At 40.7% G+C, this 13,112-nt stretch overlaps 1 protein-coding gene across 1 annotated transcript in view; it reads left to right on the forward strand.

Annotated features, from left to right (window-relative positions):
* The window catches only part of XRCC4 (X-ray repair cross complementing 4), a 147,786-nt gene that overhangs the window by 61,141 nt on the left and 73,533 nt on the right, over window positions 1–13,112 (forward strand). The gene's annotated exons all lie outside the window — the stretch shown is intronic.

A 13,112-nucleotide genomic window follows, 5' to 3' on the forward strand; every position in this document is an offset into this window, starting at 1 on the left:
AAGGCAAAAGACTACCTGACAGATTGCTCTGTGACAAGCCAGCCAGCAAGCCTTAAAAATACCTCTCCTGGAGCAGAGTACAATACTGGCATTTTCAAATTAGAGAGGGGAGCTTTAAAAGCATGTTGCAGGAGTGAAGGCACTGTCATTTCTTGCAAAGTGACAAATTACACACTTTGCAGAACTAATGACAGTCTAACAGTATCTGAACCATCAACAATTCCATTTTAAATTCTAGGAATCATGATGTGTGTGCCGTGATTGATAAAGTGTAAAAGGTAGCTCCTGACAGTTTCAATAGTGTTTAAAAAGGGGAAAGAGAAGAGGTTTAACAGCTATAAAAAGAGCTGTGTGCATAAATGGAATGAAAGTGTATTTATAGCAGAATCCACTTTAATTTGTCAAAGATTTTTTGGCCTTGTGAAGATGCTCATGAAACTTAATCTGATGAATTTTTCCAGGACTAGAGCCTTGTAAAAAGTGTGTGGGATGAAGTGATGGCCCATTATACAATACAAAATATTTAACTGTGAATCAGCATTTTGGCATGTTTGTGATAAACTAGTGGGAATACCCAGGGCAAATGCTATCAAAGTTTCAAAACTGCATTTCAAAACTGTAATATGGCTTATATGAAGGTATACATATATATATACATATGTGTATAAAAACAGATATATAAGCTTCCCTTCAGGTCTGCAAAGGTTGCTATGGGTTCTCTCACTGGAGCTTTTTATTTCCACCACAGGTAAAGGTAATCCAGACAAGAGTGTCTTCCTGTAAAACAGCAATTTTCTGTGCACACTGGGAACTGGGAGTGATCAGGACCCTGGTGCCCATGGCAAACAGCTTTGTCACTCATGTGGGACTGTTGCTGAGGAATTTCTGGCTTTATATAAAGTAGGCAGAGCTTCAGATAAGTGGAGGAAATTGTGATCAGAGAAAGAAATTAATACTGCACTGTGTTCTCCAGAAGTCTTTGCTGTCAGGTAGTTCAGGTAACATGATGAGAAATTTGAGAAATTTCTTTTGTGAAAAGGCAAGGAAAAGTGGAAGGTGTGAAGCTTTCTTCTAAATTCAGTGGGGCCTGACTAGCTCAGTGAGAGTTTTGAGACAGAGGTTTGTATTTAATAATGAAAACAACACCCACTGCTCTGCTTAGGCAATCGTGAGGGACTGGACTGGAAAATATACCAGCTATGTTTTTATTTTAGGTGCAAACAAAAAATGTACTTTCTTTTGTCTTTGAGGGGTGCACTCCTCAGGGTTTTGATACTGACAGGAAGAGTTCAGATGCAAAATTTGCAGATAAGAAGACCATAAAGTTAATGCTCTGGGTAACACACTCAAGTTTTTCAAGGCAATGGCACTTGAGCCCTCACAGTGAATATCCCTGAGGTCAGTTGGTGCTCTTCCTGTGTGCACAGCTTCCTCTCTCAGTGAACAAAGGGAAAGCACAGCTGGGTGCTGAATATCTGAAGTCTGTCCTAGAATTTTCACTCTCAAAAAGAGGCAGACCATATGTTTCTGGAGAAAATAGTGATTCAGGGGTGAGTGGAATGAGTGGATAATGAAGCTCAAAGCCACATGAAGCATCAAGGACTGTAAGGCATAAAAGATAAGACAGATGATATTTGAGGGTTTTTTTCCTGTTTATCTTAGTTTTCCTTTATTCTAATCCATCATTGCATTTCTTTCCCTTTTGGACTTGAAATGTCATTGCAGGAGCAAATGAGAATTAGAAGATCATTGAGCTAGTTTTAGTAGATATTGGTGAAATCTACAATCTAGAGATAAGATCATAATTAAAAAACTTCTTTGAAGGAAAGTGAAGGCAGGTGTGTGTATGCACACATAGATGCACAGTAGAAGTGCATTTGTATATGTTCACGTCTCAATAATTCACTATTAATTGAAAAAGCAGCAGTGCTCAGCAGGTGATTGGGTTTTTGTTGGGAGGGGAAAACTTGGGGTGGTTCCATCACAAGATAATTCTGTTCTGGCAGCTCATAGGGATGTTACTCAGGAGGTATCAAATCCAGACAAAATAATTTTCAAAATCATCATCATTTGCAAAATCAGAAAAAAAAAAATAAATCAGGATTTGTTGAACTGCAGAGTTTGAAACTCTGTCTGAAGGTTTTTCTTCATCACCAATAATTGTTCTTCTCCCTGAATTTTTGGAGCATTCAAATGCCAGGGTATTTCAGTAGATATGGAAGAAAAACCTGCTGATGTTTATTAAAAGAAAATTGAATGACTTATTTAGTTATCAGTCTGGTGTTGATCTGATGCAAATAGTATAACAACACCCAATGAAGAAAAATATTAAAAAAAAGAGTAAGAATGGTTAATTGCAATCTTTGTAAAGGGGCAGAATCTGGAGTCTAAAAGTTTACCTAAAATTTCTTCTTTTTTGTTATTTCCAGGACTATTTGTAGGTTTGATTTATGGTTTGCTTTCTCACAACAATTTCTGCTTCATAGCTTAAAGCAAAGACCAACTGAAACATGGTAGTTTTTGTCTTGCCTACACACTGATGTAGTTAATGCTTTATGTTGTAAAGGGAGAAATTAAAATTGAATTAGTATTTCAAAGCACTCAGAAAAACAACTGACGAGAATTACACCCCTTAGAATTAGTACAATGTTGATAAATAATAATACATTTATAAATAATACTGTGTGTGATTCTACACAGGAGCTTTGCCATGCCATGAGCATGGGGGGAATTTATTTGAAACCTTATTCAGGGCTGTGTGATGTTGAGAAAGGCACAGAGCTCCGGCTCTCACTGCAATTTAATAAATTCTGAAGCAGCAGCTACAGATGATGTGTCAGGTCCTTGAAGTGCCTGTGAGCTCCTGCTTGAGAGAGGAAGGAGGGGATGAAGGAAATCCTGCTGCTGCTCCTCCTGGACGGAGTGTCAGGAATGTTTCTTGGGAGCAGGACAGGATTGGTTTTGCTTTGGCTTGCTGAGGTTTTGCTCCAGGGTTGGTGAGATCCTGAGAGTTGCCAAATCCAGGTGTAGTCGTTGTTTTCTCTGCTTGTGCTTCAACAAAGTTCCCCCATCTGGAGCAGAGCTGGAAAAATCTCAGAACTGGAGTGGGGTAAGGCTGTGGTTCCCTTCGTGTGCTGGTGCCAACTGGGCACAATTTTTCTTTAAGGGGAAAAAACCAAACCACAAACCCCAGAAATTGCCAACCTGTGTTTCTCTTAGCCCACAGGAGTGAGTGGGTGACTCAGCACGATGCCACCACACTAATGCAAGATGTTTCTGTTATTTTAGGATGCAGAAACACTTATTCTGGGTAAGGACAAGCTGTTACAGATTCCTCTTTCTTCCCCTCTGCACTGAATTGTACTTTTTGTACAATTTTTTTGTTTACTGAGCCCTTCCTCCTAGGGATCCTGAAATGACAATATCAGACTGATAAATCATAATTTGATATCATGGCTGGAAATAATGTCTTTGTCCTGCAAATCAACTCCTTTTATTAATTGGAAAATGTTTTAGTGGTCCACATGTCAGGACACTTTTAAACCATGAGCAAGGATGGGATAAATGTTCCTCTTCTCTGCTGCCTTCCCAGGATCTTGAAAGGCAGATGGAGGGTAACAGTTTATTCTTCACAGTGCCCGGAAAGTGACCAGAAAAGAGAATATGATTCCTCCTCCCAGGTATATGACAAAACTGCAGGGAAAGATTTAATTATTGCAATCTATTCTAGGACAACATAGCAGATGGGACATAGGCAATGGAAGAAATTACTTTATGATGTATTGTTGTTTTTTTCAATTATAAATGCTATTATATGTGCCTGCCTCTGGACAGAACAAGGCTGCTGTGCACCAATTTGCAGTCAGCTTGCATCCTGTTTTATTTTCTCTTCTCCCTGAATTCTTTAGTCATATTTCACGTTATAATTGGTAGAAGTTACCTCTCCTTAGGGTAAGGAGGGATATCATGATCTGCCCTCTTGGATCAAATAAAATTTTATGATCTGTGTTTCTTGCCAAGGTGTGTGGAAATATTCCATATTTTCCCAGACATTCAGTGCCCACACTTTCCTGCATGTTTGATGATGAGGACAGGTTCAGAATTGGTTGTACTAAAATCTCTGCAGAGCTCACAGTAAATAAGAGCAAGTACCTTGCCATCTCCCACTGCCTCACCATGCAAATGTTCCCACCCCCTCCACTGAAGCTCCTGCCTTGGGGAGTATGTGTTATGCCCTCAGGACTTTGTGGCACTTTAAATTTAATTAGCTCTCCTGTGTAGTCCAATCCACCGATGGCTTGGTGCTGCTGGTTAATAAGCTTTGATCAAAGTTAATAATAATAATAATAATAAAAAAAGCCTGTTGTAACAGCACCCGGCTGTGCTGTGCAGTTAAAGTTCCATCTGTGAAGGCTTCTCTTTAAAAGTGAGTTTTTAAGGAGTTTTAGTACTTAGCCATCTTAATTTACCTCGGGTTTAAATTATTTCTCTTTTTGTCAGGCTGTAATTGAAAATGGTTCATCCTAGAGGAATAATCTCATTTCCCTTTCCTTTAAAGCTGTAGATACCTTTTCTTTTCTTCTCCCTGAAACTTGATACTGATTTTTCCCCCCACAACCTGATTGTTTTATGCCTCTGAAATAGTTGTGGTGGCCAAACTGGTTTCCCTCTGTGTTACACCAGGTGTCATGGGCAAAATACATTTACAGTACAAGTATCAAGATGTTCCATGTCCCTTTAAAAATCCTGTTGTGAGTATTGAACTAAGAGGGATTTATAACATGTTACCTTGACATTTATCTATGAAAATTATCAAAAATGCTTATATCTCTGCATATTCTATACACACACTTTTACTGTTCCTTCTTCAGCATTTAAAGTGATGCAGCTGAAAGTGGCTTCCCCAAAATGAGTCATTATTCACTGCAATTCTACAACTGACAGAGTCAGATTTATGCTTTGCTAAGATTTTTGAAAGTTTGGTGATTGATCAAAAAAATTAGATGAGTTAATGATTACACTGCACAGTTAGGTGCAACAACATTGATTAATATGAAATTTAAAAATGTTTGTTGTTATATTATCCACATACTACTAAATGTTACACATGAAAGAACTTTTATTTCCTTGGTGAGTTGTAAAATGTAAAATGTTGGTTCCTTGGTGAGTTGTAAAATGTTTTCAAGTGCTATTTAATTTCTGCATAAATCATCAAATTAACTGCCTTTATTACATTTAAGTTAAATTGTAAGAGCCTTATTTTAGAATAATTTTCAGACCAAGGTGCTGATTACAAGCTTGATGTACGCCCATGAATCCAGTGTTGTTTTTTTTTCTCTTCTCCTCAACTGAAAAACCAGGCTAATTTCAACAGGTCAGCAATGTGCACTTTGAACAGAGGTGGAATTATTTCGTTTTTTGGAGTGAGGGCGTTAATATGGTCACGCAAAGGAGAATAAACGAAGTAAAGTTCAAGTTCTTAAGCTAATAAGTCAAAATTAAATCCATTAATGAAGCAGTGCCTTCATAAATGTTATCTCCTTCCATGAATAATTACTTCCCAAGCCTATTTTGACACCTGTTGGTGGAGAATTTAACTCCCCGGTTGTGAAACTGCAACATCAGTGGTGCTGGAGCTGTGCCCTGCTCTGCCTCATCCTCCTCCAGTCCACAGCTGAAGGGCCACTGCTTATCAGGTGAGCAGGAACCTCCTGCCAGCCATCAGCAGCCTGCCAGGGGCAATCCCATTCCAGCTGCCGTTTCTCCTTTAATCCACAGTGCCTGCATTTGTTTAGCACCCAGGGCCCAATGGTCCTTTTGGGATCTGGTGCAATTAAAGGACCTGGCAGGGATTATTTTTATGACGCCAAATTATTCTTCAGTACTTGTATTATGCAGCACTGGAATGACTGGATTCGGTGCACAGTGAAATGCAAGCCTGCCAAGGAAACCTCTGTCACACAATTTCATTTTGAGCTTTATCCTCCCGCTGTCCCAGGCTGCTCCAAGCCTTGTCCAGCCTGGCCTTGGGCACTGCCGGGGATCCGCTTCTCTGGGAATTCCATCCAGCCCCTCCCCACCCTCACAGGGAAAAACTTCCCAATTTCCCATCTGACCCTGCCCTCTGGCAGTCATAATTCAGACAGGAAGAAACAGCATCAAAAATATTTAGGTATATTTCATGATATACTGAAAGCAAGATAATTGACATGCAGAAAACACAGTGCATTTGCGCTCCCTTCTTGGAAACATGTCTGTACTTCAGAAGAGTTGACATTTGGTTTAGCACTGTTGGCTCTTGGAGAAGTCTCCTTTCAACAAGGAGAAGCATTGGTTCTTGAGGAAGAAGGGTTCCTAAAAGGGTGGTGATCCTGAGCACTGGGATAAAAACTTGTATTTTCAGCTAGGGCTGCCTATCAGTGCCAGCCAGCAAGCCCTGGATGCTTCAGGTGCTGGCACACCAGGGAACAGCACATCCCAGCAGAGTTTGCTGTCACCTGTGGCTGTTCCAAGTTCTACAACAGCTCTTCTGATGCAGAGTTGAGTATTTTGCTGGCTGCCTTCTCAAACTCCACATTTCCCGTGTGTTTTGGGTGGGGATTCAGGCAGTGGGCAGTTCCCCAGCGCTGGGTGCACACACCAGTTTATTTTTTATTTGGACTGTGGGGGCATTTGCTCCGGCCACCTGTGCAACGCTCACTGCCATAATTATCTTAATGACTTCCCAGCTGCATTGCAGTGTCTCATCCCAGCAAACAGCGTGTGTTGATTAAAAGCTGGGTTGCTCAAGATTGCACTAAGCCCTGTGGTTGTTCCCTTGATTTATTGCTTTTCCAGGTTAAAGAACACATCCCTGTTTTTAACTGGAAGTTTTCTCAGCCTGGCTGCACCCTATGAGTCTGGTGGGTCTTGGCTGGGTTTGAGAGTTGGTTTCCCTGTTTGGCTCTTTATTACGTCTTTAAGCCCAGTGGAAACTTGATGGGAAACAGATTTTGCCCTAAGGAAATGTCAAAGTCATCACAGTATCTAAAACAGGAATAGAAAAAATGTTTTATTTTAATGCTTTAAAACACCTCTGAGTAAGAAGGAAATCTCTTTGCTGCATCTAAAAATCATGAATGTATTACTCCTGCAAACTAATTTTTTTTACTTATTTCCTCCTCCTCTTCTCTACTGTCCTGCTTATTTTACTGGATATTTTTGTTATTTAAGTCCATCTCAGGTAAAAGGTACTGTCCTAAGGTCCTAAACTTTTATTTTTAAGGTGGCGCATAGATCAGTCTAAACAACACTGAGAGTGAGGTGATAAAATTGTACTAGAAAAATTTGCTTTACTCAGTGGAAACTGTAAATGATGGCACTAAACTGATACACAAATTCCACACAAATCACTTGGCATGTTGCCAGACTTCCTGTAAAGCAGGGGTTTTTTTTTGGTCAGTCATTGTATTGAGAGGCTGAAAAGTTCCTTTTCATCTTTAGGATGAAAGGCTCTTCTCAAGGACCCTTTTCCTCAATATCCATGATGCTACATGCATCACATGCACAGATTTAATGCAGAATGTTAGAAATTTGTGAAACTTGGAAGGGGGAAAATGGCTTCAAAACAATCCAGGCACAGTAGGAAAATGCCATCAGTAGGTATTATTCCAGATTTTGTCGTGCATTTTGCTGCATTCTGCTTGGTTTTGAAGCTTCACCTGAACTCGCTGCTTTGTGTACATCAGGACAGGTGACCTTGTAAAGGAGCTCTCAGTTACACACCCTGTGTCCAGGCAGCTCAAACACCAAATTACGCACTCCAAAAGACAACTTTCCCATGTGGGATCTGATAGAGGGGAGAAGTTTTCACATCTGGAGCTGTCAGCAGCAATTTATTAGCTTTTTTTTTTTTTTTAAATTTACTATATGAATTAAAAGTAATTAAGAATATAATGCCAGAGCAAAAGTATTGTAAACTCTGAGTTGTTGTTTTTTTTTTCAATTAAGTGCAGAGAGAACTCAGTACACATGAAGCACAGAGAGTGTGCATTTCCTCAGACATACAAATACCCCATTTATTTACTTTTTAAAAAATTTTTAATATCTGATTAGTTTTACTCTGTTAGGACACACAAAACATGACACCTGCTAACCTTACAGAGAGAGTAAAATCCATAAGGTTCACAGGTTTATATCTAGAAAAACAACGGTGCAAGACCCACTCTGGGCATCCTCAGTATGACACCCCTATCTTAGAAACGAAATATCTAATTTTTGTTTTAAAAAGGGAGATTTAAATAAAAAGAAGCTCACAGATGGATTTGTCTTCCTGCAGTTTTCATCTCCATTTCACAAGTCGTTACCTAGCTTTCCTTCTGTTCCTGTGAGTTAATATTATGTGCTGAGAAGTTATGTGATCACCTGGGACCAATCACACTGAAATCATTAATCTTTTAAATTCTTCCCAAATTTAAACTCAGTAATGCAGTTTTCCAGAGAAGGTATCCTTGTAGTCAAGCTGCAAACCTTTACTTCCCTTGCAGCTTATAAAAAGTCAGTAATAACTCATTTATAATTCATTACCAATTCTGTCAGTGTGTAAGAAGGCACAATCTCACTCTTGATGCAAACAGAAATTTGGATGCTCTGTGAGCAGTCCAAAACATACCATTCTGGAAATCTGGATATTTAAATGTGAATTAAAATGAGTGACCATCTTTAATTATCTTTTTTTTCATAGAATATGGGGTAAAATTTAAATGTTATTGTGTAGATATAAGTTGTGTCAAATTAATCTAATTAAGATGAAACAAAAAAGGTACATTACCATACATTTTTATGTACCAGTATTTTTTAATATACTGATAATATAATAAAAACTAAAAATTGGCGTTGATTCCATGATAGTTTTTCTTGGCCTCTCTTAACCAAGTAACTGCCTCAGTCATTTGAAAGCTACAATCAAAATAACTTAGTCTTCAGTGCTGATGTGTACGGCAGAAAACCAGTTTACTATGCCTTTGTCAAATGATTCCCACTTCATTGCCAGGGCATTCCTTTGTTCACTTTTGAGAGCAGAGTTTCTGGAGTTTTTTTTTTATTTCATAAGGATTTAGAACTTACTCAGCACAAAAGTGAATGGGCAGTGCTTTGGTAACTGTGCTAAAAATCTCAGCTTTCAAGAGTACCAAAGTAATTTTCATGATTTAATGGGTTAATCCATCAGCAGCTTGGAAAGAAATTGGATGTAACCAGTTCAGGCAAGACCAAAAGTCTTAATTTTTGTCTCTGTAATGAACCTGGTTGTTTCATTTGGTGAAATAAATTTGGCTTGTAGGGGAACAGCTTGGAGCAGGGTTTTGTCTCAGCTGAGGCTGGGTCTTCCAGGTGTGCTCACCTGGCTGCAATGTTGTCCCAGCTTACACAGCCCCCAGACTTCCCTCTGCTGATCCTGCAACTGTCTCCAATTCCATACAGGAAAAGCAGGGTTTATTTGGGATTAGCCACACTGTGAGCTGTTGTCTCAGTCAGGAGAAAAACAGCTCTTTAATCTATAGCCAGGTGTTGGATTCTCACAAGGATATTCATTACCTGGGTTCCTGGGAGAGGAGGGTCAGGTCAGGAGTATCTGATTGCCAGCAATTTCCTTGAGACCCTTCCTGGTTAACCTGTCTGTAATCCCCAGGGGTTCTTTCAAGGGGTGATGTTGGCATTCTGGCACTGTCCATGGGTTATTTGAATTTTGTCCCACCATCTCCACATGGTGTGAATGCACTTCATCTGCTCTAAGCTTCAAAGTAAATTAAAAAAAAAAATAAAAAAAAAGGAGAGAGAAATTCTGTATATAAAATAAAGCTGTTGTATAGTCCCTACTTGGTTGTTTACTTCATTACACCTCAACAAATATTAACTTCTCTAGTTAGGCATGAAATTTGGTCTACTTTGGGAACAGTATCATTAACTAAATGGCTCACTGCTATAGCTTGTTGCTGCTTCAGGAAGCATCAAGACATTTTGCACACAATATTGAATTCTAGCAAGACTTGGAGAATTTTGATGAAGGTGAAATTTTCTTTCGTCGTTTTTGGTGGGTTTGGTTTTTGTTTTGTTTTGTTCTGGAGGTGAGGAGAAGAAAGCAAAAGCCAGGCACTTCACTCCAAGGAGCTGCCCTGTGGCCCAGGGGACAGGGAAGGAGGATGTGGTCAGATTTGGGATGCATCTCAGCAAAGTGAGGCAGTGGCTTCTTGCATCATTGATCAGCGTGTGAGTGAGGGAAATGAGGATGAAGCAGGTGCCAAAACGTGTGTGTTTGTGTTGGAAACAGCTCATAGGGTGTTACCTGACAGAGCCCCTAAAATACCCTTGTGGTGCAGTAAGCAACCTTGGGGAAATCTCCTGGAAATGCTGATTTTTCCAAAGCAGTTGTGCACCTCTGAATTTCCCTTGTTAGGTAAGACACTTTGTCCTTAGTTACCAGTGACTCCTGTTTTCCGTGTGTGGAAGACTCACAGTGTTTTTTGGTTGGGATTTGCAGGAACACCCCTTTGGTGTGGGAAGGAAAAGATCTATAGGACGTCCAAAATGACAAGGGTATTTGGTATATAAGTAATTTTCTTGGCCAGTCTGTAAAAGTCCTACAGAATCCATGAGACAGGGTTGTGTGTAGATCACACAGACTGGTTTGTGTTGGAAGGGATCTTGAGGATCACCCAGTTCCATGGCAGGGACAGCTCCCACTGTCCCAGGCTGCTCCAGCCCCAGTGTCCAGCCTGGCCTTGGGCACTGCCAGGGATCCAGGGGCAGCCCCAGCTGCTCTGGGCACCCTGTGCCAGGGCCTGCCCACCCTGCCAGCACCCATGGATTTCACCTGTCTGCTTTTCTTGCTGTGAATTTCCTCCCAGCATGTAAGAAGCAGTTCATTTTTTCTTTAGTCCTCGTGCTGAACAGAGCCTTTCCTTAGATCAGAATCACCTCCTCTCCAGTTTCTGTGAGACACTGCTTGCCACCAGCTTCCATCTGAGACAAGAGGTGAATCCTCATCCTTATTCCAGCACTGCTCCCCAGCTCAATTAGCCCTGGAAGCACTGGGCTCATTACCTGTCCTTGACAAAGTCTGTCCCTTGCTCAGCCCTGGCTCTACCCAGCCCTGTTTGCAGCCTGCCTGAAGACAGAGTTCCCTGATTCCCTCACTTGACAACAACAAATCTGAGTCACAGTTCCCAGCCGTGTCTCCAGGTGTGCTGAACAAACCTCCCCACAGAACACTGCTGCCTGTTTGTGTGGCTGCTGCCTGCAAAACGAGCCTTTGTGCAGCAGGTTCAAAACATGTTGATGCTCCAGTGGAGGCTGCTGGTAAATTGCACCTGATTTGATTTCTGTTCTGTTGAGCAAACAGGTCAATTCCAATATCGTCACCTACCTTGATTGGTAAAGGAAAAGAAAATTTGGGGATTGATGTGAAATGCGGATGGACCCTTAGATTAAATGGATTTTCAATAATTTCACTATACTGACATTCATTTTTGATGTGATGTGCTCTATTTTTATTTCACCTTGCTGTTTTTTCTGTCCCCACGTCTAAAACTATTCCATTAACCAGTGAAATTTAGGAACATGTTCTGCCAAGTTTCTGTAACATCTGAGGACATTAACAAATCACTAACCAAGCACAAAATGCCATCAAGATATAGAAGAAATTTAAATACACCTCCTCTCTGCATGCCCAGGAGGGATAAGCTGCTATTGTGCACTTAGCTTAACTTTTCATCAAAGTGGAGAACAGAGAACTATTTTCTTTCTGGAAATTGTAGTTTAAACTTCCCAGAAATGATTGAGTCTTATAGCTTTTAGGGAAATGCAAAAAGTGCTGCTGCCCACCAAGGACTTCATAAAGATTTTTGGCACTTGTGACATGAATGCATCTGTCTTTTCCTTGTGATCAGAAACGGAGGCAGGCTGTGAATGATGGGAATGAGATCTTCAATTTCCAACTTCCCTCTGCCTAAACTGTTTCTTTGGTGTTTTTTTTTCTTTTTTTGAAAGAGAGAATGAAAGGTGTTGTTGCACAGGTAGCAGCTTCCCTCAATTACTGCAGGCTAATGACACTGACCACGTCACACCAAGGGTAAAATCAAATCTCTGACATGAGTCCCCATGAAGCAGGGCAGGAATTACAAGTTTCCTAACAGAGGATTTTTGAGGGCTATGAGTGCTTTTAAGCTATCCTTAAGATATTTGAATCATGGAATTGATGCCAGTCATTTCCAGAAAGCATCAGCAAGCTCAAAACTGTGGTTGGCCTTTGGTTTGTGAGTGAATTATGTTCTAGGCTGCAGAACTGCTTCCTGATGCTTTACTCTTTACTTGGTTGCAACACTTGGTTCAGGAGCTGCCAAATGAAAAAATCTACTCTCTTTCTAGGCATATGACCATCAGAAAACTGTTTCAGTGTCTGAGAGCCTCCTGGTTAGCTTCCTAGCACAGCTGAATTTTGATAATCTGAGGAAATAATAGGCGAAAAATCACTGGAAACAGGCATCATTCTCACTGCACCCTGAGAGAAGGAGGGTCTTGTCCACCTCACAGAAACATGGATTTGCAGATTCGTAGATTCACTAACATTGGGGAACACCTCAAAGGTCATGGAGTCAGGTGGTGAAGCCAGCACTGCAGCATCCCTGAACACCACACCCTCACATTTATTGATGATCCCACCACTGCCCCAGGCAGCCCACTCCAGCACTTGAAGACCCTTTGTGTGAATAAATTATTCCTAATACCCAAAGTAATCCTCCCCTGGTGCAATTTGAGGCCATTTCCTCTTGTCCTGTCTCTTGTTGGGGGCAGAAAAGAACAACCCCCGTGCTCTGGATCTTTGAGTTTTGGAGAGCCAAGGAGAGGAGATGGTTTATTTTGGATAAACTAAGGTGGAAGACATGCAGCCATCCCATTGTAGGCCCTTTTATGTTCACTGCAGGTATTTTATGTGCCAGAAAAAGGCCAAGTGTGCCACTGAAGTGTTACAGGCATTGGAGAGCTGCAATGAGCATCCAGATAAGCACTTTCAGGAGATACTTATATTTTATGGCTAAAAGACACAAAATAGTTTCCTAAAGCCCCAGCCCCATTAA

The sequence above is a fragment of the Onychostruthus taczanowskii genome, unplaced genomic scaffold, assembly GCF_017590055.1.
Source record: "Onychostruthus taczanowskii isolate IOZ18803 unplaced genomic scaffold, ASM1759005v1 scaffold92, whole genome shotgun sequence".
Taxonomy (NCBI): domain Eukaryota; kingdom Metazoa; phylum Chordata; class Aves; order Passeriformes; family Passeridae; genus Onychostruthus; species Onychostruthus taczanowskii.